This window comes from Osmia lignaria, chromosome 8 (genome assembly GCF_051020975.1).
Source record: "Osmia lignaria lignaria isolate PbOS001 chromosome 8, iyOsmLign1, whole genome shotgun sequence".
NCBI classification, from domain to species: Eukaryota; Metazoa; Arthropoda; class Insecta; order Hymenoptera; family Megachilidae; genus Osmia; species Osmia lignaria.
Genome location: NC_135039.1, coordinates 5686697 through 5696528, shown reverse-complemented (window position 1 = coordinate 5696528; position 9832 = coordinate 5686697).

Sequence of the window (9832 nt, the reverse complement as noted above, 5' to 3'; positions counted from 1 at the left end):
AAACCTACGTCTCATTACTGACTTCACCGTTCCTTCTGCCTTCGCGAACGCGAACCACTCCTTGAGAATCGTAGGGGAAATTGTACGCTCGTACTACTCGCGTTCATTCTCCTTCGTAAAAAGTAGCAAAAAAGATAAAAAAAACGTTACACGTATTTGTTATCCGTTTCTAAATGCTCTTCGAGATTTGATAATGTCGTCTGTTCCGTATTTATTGTTACGTTGCATGGTTCGTTATTTAATTCGTCCACTATGTTTAATAAATGTAGTATGTCGTTATTGAAGCTATCGTCTAAGTTTTCCGTCATATTATCCGGTTGCGGAAGGTGTTGGTTTGCACTGTCTTTGTCGCTCGAGTTTTCGCTGATTCCTGTTTGTTGCAATGTTCCTGAGTCAGTATGTACGGTTGTAAGTGTGTCATTAGCATGCGTCGTGCCCTGCAATATTTTGTTGAGAAAGCATTTCTGCTCATTTGTTAATTGCGATTTAACTGTTTCAACTGTTTGTGAAGATAATTTTTGATTTGTATTCGCTTCTCCTGACCTTAATTCAAATTTTTCATTGTTTATTTCCACGTATCCTTCGTCTAGTCTTAATTTTTGTTCGAGGACTACTTTTATTCCTAATATTCCGTCATATGGTATTGAAAAGTCCTGTGGTGCTACGTGGAAATCGAAATATTGGTAGTTTATGGGTATTCTTACTGCTTCTAAAGTTTGTAATGGTTTGTCTGTAATGCCTGAAAGTAATATTTTCCTATCTTCTAGTATTGCGTTTGCTGGGATCTGATCCTTTTTTATGGTATTTAATTGTGCACCGCTATCGATAAGTAGGTTGCATTCCCCTCTTGTGTAAGGGGTTTCTATTGTGATATATTGCAGTAGGTTTTCCAGTTTCAGTGAATACATTGCCATTCTTGTTGGTATTTTTAACTCGTTTATGTTTTGGTTGTCGGGTAATTTTGTTTCGAGAGGTTTTTCTTGTTCCGATTTGTTAGGCTTGGGGTTGTCGTTAGTTTTGTATGCTTCGAGCGGCTTACTGTTATTTCTTCCTGTGCGCTCTCTCCAAGAAGAATCTATTCGTTTCCCGGTCTGTGCTGTTGATGATTCTGATTTCTGTAACATTCTTCGGTTGTGTGACTCGTGCTTTTACATAGGTTACAGACTTTTCCGGCACTGCTCTCTAAATCTTTGAGTTTTCTACATGAGCTTAGTTGGTGTCCCGGTTCTTCACAGTAGGGACAGATGTCTCTTTTTTGTGCGCGTATTTCAATGGCTTTCAGTTTCCTACATTCTTTTATTGTGTGATTTGGAGTTCTACACTACTCGCAAAATTTTCGTGGTTCGCTTGTATGTTTCGGATTGTCCCTGTTGTCATTACTATTTTTAAAATAGTTACTATCATTGTGGTTGTATCTTCTGTGCTAGTTACTCCTGTATGAATCGTTTGATTTTTGTTGAGGTTTCCTTGGCTCGTGGCAGTCTTCTGCCGAGTGTCCTAACTGCTTACAAAGTTGGCATTTAATTTGGTTTGTTCTGGTTTGGAAAACTCTTGCTTCCTCGCAATTTTCCGCGTTGTGGCCTTCTTCCTTACAGATTGTACACATGATTGATTGGAGACCGCTGGTTTTTGTTGTTGGGGAGGTTTTTGCAGTGTGGCCCAATTCGTTGCACAGTTGGCACGTAGGTGTTGGACAATCTTTTGTTGTGTGATACCTGCTATTACAGATTTCGCAAAGTTCTGTAATTTTTGGGAATTTCGTGCAGGTATTTGGGTCGTGACCGGTTCCTCTGCATTTCCAACATGTCTCATATTCGATTATAAATGGGCATTCGCTGACTGTGTGCCCCTTTATTTGGCAGTATTGGCAGTACCTTCCCTTTAATTTGTTCATCTTACATGTATCTGATGAATGTCCTGGAGTGTTGCAATGTTTGCAAATGAGTTCTATTTTTTTTTTGTTGGCCAGTTTGCAGTTGTACGATATGTGATCCTTGCTTTTGCAATATACGCATGCCGCGTTCTTGCAAAATAAGGCTTTATGATTTAGGTCTTGGCATATTTGACACATGTATATTGCTGAGTTTGCATCGTGTTTCCCGAGATTGTACAGTATGTTAGCCGGTTTGTTTCTCAATATGTCCTGTTTTCCTAACTTTGTTTCTACTTCGATTGCTTCCTGTATAAGGGCAGCTATTTTGTCTTTTTATTTTAGTTTTAATCTGATTTCTTGCCTTAGTCCGTTTTTAAAGCTTCTTTCTGTATCGGTTTTTTATGGCTTTGTCGAATTCTTGTATAACTTGCTGGGTTATACCTGCTTCTGTTTTCTTTAGTTCTTTGATCTGGATTACTAGTTCTTGTAGTCTGTTCCCGTGACTGAGCACTGTTTCGTCCGGTCTTTGCGTTAGTTCCGTTAATTTTCCATATAGGGTGTGTATATTTTCAGTGGATGGAAATAGTATTCTTATTGCTGTGATAAAATCATTTAAGCTATCTAAGGGTGTATTTATTAATGCTTTGTATACTTCTCCTTTTAGTTTTATTTTCACAATTTGAATTAGGCCTGGTTCGTCTGTGGGTGTTATGATGTTTTTGGCGTGCTTTAATTTTTCTATGTATTCTGTGACTGACATATTTTTCCCGTCGAATTCGGGTACTAGGTTTGCTACGTATTTTAAGGGTAATCTTAGGGGTTGGATTTGAATTTGTTGGTCTGTCACTTTCTTTTTCGGACTTGCGCAGGTGAGTGTTAAATTTCCTTCGCTATTCTCTCCGTCCAGATTTCCTATTAGGCTTGGATGCTCTGTGATTCCTTCAATTTCGAGTAGGGATATGTCGTTTTTGTAACTATTGTTTATTGTTTCGTTTAATGTTTCGGTATTATTTCTGTTATCCTGGGGACTTATTCGGATTAGTGGGGATGCGAAAGTTCCTGTTTGTTTGTTATTATCGGCTTCGTTACTTGGATTAATTGTAAATCCTATATTCTTGTTTTGCCAGTTGGCACTTCCGTTTTCTGTTTGGTTAGTGTTTATTGCTAGATTTTTAACGTTCTTTGTTTTGGGTATTGCACCTAGATTTGTATTCGCGTTTGACACCTCGGCTGTGACTTCTGGTGTGAAGTCAAATGTTCTTCGTTCTGTTGGTGAACGCGGTGTTTTACGGCTTTGTAAAAAAGCTGATGCGTAATTACGATCTTCTACGGTACTTTTAAGTTCAGGATTTTCTTGTGTCCTGCTTCTTGTTAATCTATTTCCGTCCATAGTATTTTTGTTATCCGTTGGCTTAAAGTTTTTATTATTCATTTGAAATTTTCATTATTTGTGATTATTTAGGGAGTAAATGAGTTCGTTTTATGTTGAAGTATTTTTTTATGTATGCTTTGTAGCAGTATTTCAATAAATTGCTTGTGTTGTATATAAAATTGATTCGAAAGTGAATGACTTGGATTTTTTTTTTTAAGGTTGCAGACAAAGATTTATATTCTCGAGCTAGATTTTTTTGTTGAATCTACCCTATATTACAGGTTAGTAGCGTTCGTTGGCGTTCGATTTGTACCGGAACCACTGTAAAGTCGCGGAGTTCTCTCTCTCACTGAGTTCTCGGCGTACTTTATGTAATTTGATCTGCGTTGTCAGGTAGATAGAGGTTCTTACTTACCTTTCGCTGGATGAGTAGAACCTATATATGGACGGAACCTGTGGTGGTGTGTCGTCCAGGTGTTGGAACGGTAGGGTAGATGTTTCGAGTGAAGATCACGCACTTCCGATCACAATGTATGTTTATTGGTTACTGGTACAGTTCTTGATTCGCGCACGTTTACAATCGAGTCTTACAGAATCTTGCTCTGTCGGAGCCCTGAGCTTCGTAGCAGAGCCATAAACGCTAGACTTAGTTAATTTATTGATATTACCGGAATCTTGCTCTGTCGAAGTACTGAGCTTCGTAGCAGAGTTGTGTAGATTCCAGAGTATCGAACTCTGAGCAGTACTTCGCGGATTATCTTCGCGGAATTTATGATTTACAGATGGTTTGAGTGATCTAATCTGATCGCGATACTTTCGGTTCGTACTATATTGATAAGTCGATGAACCGTTTAGATGTACTGATAAGAACTGCGCTTATGAGAACTTCTTACGAGAACTATTGGTAAAATTTGACTGCGTGCGGGCGGGCCCGGTCGCGTTATTTTATATTGATGAATGAGGTCGACATTTGATTTGGCAATTCGGGTGAACCACCTCGTTTGGATCGTCAGCGTTCTCGCCGTACGACGACCCGGCTGAGTTGCTCACTCAGAATTTGCGGAACGATGAATTTGGATGGTGCAATAGAAGTTTAAAGAATTTGGGTGATGAAATAGAAGTTTCAAGAATGCGTCGCAGGGCGTGACAATACATATATTGTACTGATTTTAATTGTGAAATCAATTACAAAATTAAAGAAACTTATGTTTACCTATTTATATGCATATAGAATGCGTCACAGGACGTGACAATAGCAAGAAAAGTATAAAATTATATAAAAACGAGATCTATTGAGTTGAGATACACAAAATTTGTAACGAAGATGACAGGTGAACTACTTGATTTTAGATTGATTAAATTTGATTCGGTATGATTCGACGCGATTCGAGCGACGATTCGGCAAACAATTATTATACGATAAGAGAAAACGGTCCCAGGGGGAAACTACTAAGACCACGGTCTCGTGGGCCGTCTCTCTTTAGTATGATCGGAATTTTTACAGGAAATATTGTTCGATACCTTGAAATGCGGTGTTGAACGGGACGATCCAGTGGGAAATTTCCAGGACACGCGGTCCCGTAGATCGCCCGTTTTGCCTCACAATCAACCAGATTTGTCGTATTGAATAGAATGAAATAGACAACTTACCAAGCTCGATGTTAAACAAGACAAGATAATATTAACTCAAGATATCGTTGAAAGCCGTATGTTGTCTAGAAATCTGCAAGGTGAAGAAAAGATGAGAAAACTTGCCACACGCACTACGCGTTCGCGATCGGCCTTTTATACGGTGTTACGGTTACGAGACGATACGAAAACTAATTTCAAAAACGACGCGACGCGGAAAAAGAAAAATATTAATTAACGAACGATTTAAAACTTGAAAGAGAAAAGATAGATATTGGAATATGGGGTAAATGATTATAGTCTTTTATGAATACTTTAGATTTATTTTATACTGGCTTAGAAGAATGTTCGCTCTGTGAAATTCAAACTGGAAGTGAAGCAACGTACAGACCCCCGAAAGGAAATCTGCCGTCCACTTGAAGAAAGAAACTTCGTCTATACCGTGTTTATTACCCTGGCTTCTAACAGTAAACAGTCACAGGCCCTTAGACCTGATGGTGCCAGTCAGGCTATCGTAGCTACACAAAAGACAGTGCTTTTCAACGATTCATTTCTGCATAAGGATTGTTGTTGAATAATCCAACAATAGATAATTAAAAAGTATGAAATTTATAGTGGAGGAGGCGGTCTCTTTGGGGGCGTTTAGAGACACTGGTTGAATGTGCGATCGGGTCAAACTCGACCGGGACCGGGGGGGGAAGGGGGGGGGGGGGGGGCGAACGGTAGAAATTCGCTACCATGCTGAGTGAGACAGCGTGGGCGACTAGAAAAATTAGAATTACTGTAGTACTTTGGATTTGAATCCCGATCACTACGAACGCTGTGGTGCAAGTCATAGGGAGGACGAAAGGGGGAGAAAGAGAACACACCGAGTAACAAGGAGGTCTTTCAGATTAACAAGCCCGCCCTACATAGTGCGTGTGAGGTGAAAGAAAGAAAAATACAAGGAACAGGAGAGAAACGAAAGGAAAAGAAGTCAAAAGAGGAAATTTACGGGAGGTTACGGGGCTTACTAATTTTAAGGGACATTAAGGGTGGAGGGGGGATTTTCAGGGACATTAGGGATGGGAGTTCGGGGGTTTGGGGACGTGAGGAGGGCGGATATTGGGGGAATAAGGGTTCCGGAGGGGGATAACGGGCCAGGGTTTGGTGGAGGAACTTCAGGGATGGAACATGGAGTTCAGTGCGGGCGGCCGTAGTGAGCGGACACGTGCCGGGTCCGCTCCGGCCATATCCGGTTTTAAGCGGGGAAAAGTTTGGTGAAAAATCCAATAGTGAGTGGGACCCCTAGGTGGGGGGTAGTGTGTGAGTTTAAGCCATAATTTGTAGAAATCGGACCGGGAATTAACAAATTATAGGCGTTTAAATCTCATCAGAGAGATAAGTCTGACTCTTGAGAGGAAATACTGGGTGGTTTTACTCGGAAATGTTCAAACGCCAGCTTTTACCTTAGGTTCGTTAGATCCTTACGTATCACAACAGAGTGGCATTCGTAGTTCCTTCGTCCGGAGTTCCGTAGAAAGCCCTCTTTGAAAGTTTTTCTTTGTGATGTTAAATGAATCCTGGCAGGATCGTCAAAATGTCACGTAGAAAGTTCACAGGATTTTAATGTACTTTTAAGAGTTTGGCACTTTATTTTAAAGTATGATTCCGATTAACTGCCTGCTTATGTCCGGTGAGGTCTTTTTATAATGTAGTTGGTGGTAGAGAAGGGGCCGATGATTGACAGGGCGGGGTGCCCGCGAGAACGCGTCTTATCGAATATTTAAGTAGGTGGTCGTAATATGATGTTTAGGTGTCCAGTCGTGAAGAGTTTGATTGTTCGAGTATCGATCGTTTAGGTGGGTGATCGTAACACGATGTTTGTCCGATCGTGGGAAGAATTCGATTAACGTACGTTTAGGCGGCTGGTCAATACAAAAGCAAAGAGGAAACATCTCCCTCCATTCCTAACAATGAAAACGCCTGACACCTCCAGCATTTTCAGCAGATTCTGAGATTAATCTATCGGATATCTTACATGAATTTGTAAGATTTGTAACAACTCGGAATCAAACGTTTCTTTCTCTCATGAAATTAAAAGGTTTGCAAGAACTCGAAACCCTGCAGGCGTATAAAGATACTTGAAAATACATGGCCAGCAATCACGTGCGAGTTAGTAAATACAAAGCCTTATTTGCAAAGGGTTATACACCGATTTGGACAACTGATAATATTTAATACATAATACATAGTTGTTCGGGATTGGTGTTGATCCCGGTAGGATTGCGCTGGAAAAATGATTTTACACTTGCTGGGTTGGGTTTCACAAATTAATTTATTCGTGTCTCACAATAAAATTGAACAAACGTTGTGAACAATGATCGGCACGATTGAGGTTATAAATGAATCGTCTGAACTCGATTAACAATACATTGATTTATCATAGATTTGATACATATATAAAATGCACAGTGATTCGTTGCCGTAATCTGTCACAATTGAACAAGGCGTTTACAAGAATGCAAACAGCGAGCTTCTCAGCGCTGTTAATTATATGAATTCAGCCCGCTGCTGTGATGGTGCCCGTAAACGCGTGCGTGATCGACACGTGGTTGGCGGCTTGCGTGTACACTAAATTTATCTTGTAAATGAACAATACCTAGTGATCCTGGTCGCGTGCACAGTTGCGTGGGATCCTGAGCTGCTGATTTGCTGATTTGGCCTCAGAAACATGAAATTGACTTTCGTTCGTAAAATCACATCATTCCACCATGATTGTGTCTTAGAAATAAATTCTGTAGCGAACGTTATACGTTTCTTTCGATTGATCTCGTTTATGTATGGCTTTTTACGAGCCACTCTACCATTATAACCAGCATCTTTTAAAACATTGCGAACTGTATCCACGTGTACTTTCTTCCCAGTTTCTGCAGCCAATTCTGCAGGTAAATTAGGAGCACTTAATCTGAAAATAAAAATTTTCGAGAAATCGGGATACTGAAGCAAAGGTTTTTGTACTAATTTCTGTTTCAACATATTAAACGCTTCTTCTTGTTCACCATACAAAAGTTTTATCCTTTTTTAATAACATTGTCAGAGGTTTCGCGATAGTAGAAAAATTTGGAATGAATTTGTGGTAGTAACCAACCATGCCCAAGAACATTTTTATATGCTTTACATTCGACGGACGCGACATATCATTAATTGCTTCAACCTTCTTTTTGTTGGGTTCTACGCCCTTTTCCGAAACTACATGACCTAAGAATTCACAAGACTTTTTCAGAAATTCGCATTTATTTGGCTGCAACTTGCGATTGTTTTCACGAAGTCTAGAAAAGATGTTTTTTAATTTTCTATTATGCTCTTCTAACCTTGAACCGTATATGATCATATCGTCTATATAAACTAAACATTGATGATTATTTAATCCGGACAAAACACTGTTCATCATATGTTGGAACCGGGCCGGGGCATTTTTTAGCCCGAAAAACATACGTGTTTCCGGTGCATCACAAGGATTCATAGGGATTTGATGACAGCCGCTCGCGAGATCTAATATGGTGAAGTATATCGCATGTCCTAATTGATCCAAAATATCCTCGATATTCGGAAGAGGATATGCGTCACCAATAGTCTTTTCATTCAGCTTGCTATAATCAACCACTATTCGCCATTTGCGTTCACCGGACGCGTCAAGTTTTTTGGAACTATCCAAAGAGGACTCGACCACGGGCTTGTTGACGGTTTGATTATTCCCTGTTTTAACATTGTTTCGGGTTGCTCATCTATCGTTTTAATCTCATGTGTACATACTGTGATTTTCGTTATTGCGTCAGTCGGTAGATGAAAAGTATCGTTAAATTCGGTGCAAATAGATTTTATCTATTAGCCCACTCTACTGTAGATCCAAATACTTGGATCTTTTCCTGCCCATTACTCGTATTCACTATTAACCATCGATCCCTTAGGTACGATTTAATCAGCCCCACAATTTTTTGGGGAAATTTTCTCTATCTCATCTCTCTCACTACACTCTTCCATCTCAATGAAATAAACGCATTCTTAACATCCAGAAGTATAAGTAGGCAGTGTCTGGCTTCTCCTCTGGCCCTATCCCAGTATTGCATAATCCCAGTATTCTCCATAACATGAATGGTCCCAAGTCCCTTTCTAAACCCAATATGGTGCGCAGACAGGTTTATTGCTTCGTGCAGCCTTTTCTTAATTATTTGTTCGAAGATCTGTGCTATGTTTGACGCAATGCAGAGTGGTCTGTAGTCTGACAGCTTAATCTTATTAATATCACCCCCTTCGTTTTTTGAAGTCTTACCCTTGGGGAACAGAACCAATCTAGTGGTTTTCCACTACCCTGGCCAATACCCTCGCTCCATGCATTTATTCAGTAGTACTTCCAAAATTGGGTCGCTCCCATCCCTACCTTCTTCGCTACTTTTGCTGTAATCCCATCTGGGCCTGGTGCTTTTTTAATTGCCATCTTCTTACATGCAGCAATTATTTCTCCCTCCGTAATACCCTCTTCACTGCCTACCTCCCTTTCCATACCATCTATTTCTATACCATTTTCTCCCTCTATCTCATTTCAGGTTGCACTTTCTGCCTCATCTGGTTCCCTCAAAATAAAAAGTCCTTCAATTACTTCCTTTGTTTGCTCCGAGTCAAGTTTAATTGGAGGAGTACTCTAAGTGATCCAGACGTAAGTGTTCGTTTAAGACACGTTATCTGTTATCTAATTGATTGCTATTATACTTTGATTTGGAGCTAAATTCTTCCTTCTCGCGGTACGGGTTCTAATTGTAACGTCCCAGAATGTTACGTTACTGCACCGACGCGTAAGGAGAGCGGTTCCCTATAAGAAGGCGACTCGTATAAGAATAATAATTTTTAAAGTAGGGATTATAGGTTCGGGTGGTGTGCGGTAAAGGAGTGAAATCCAACGTTAATTCCTTTCTAAAAAA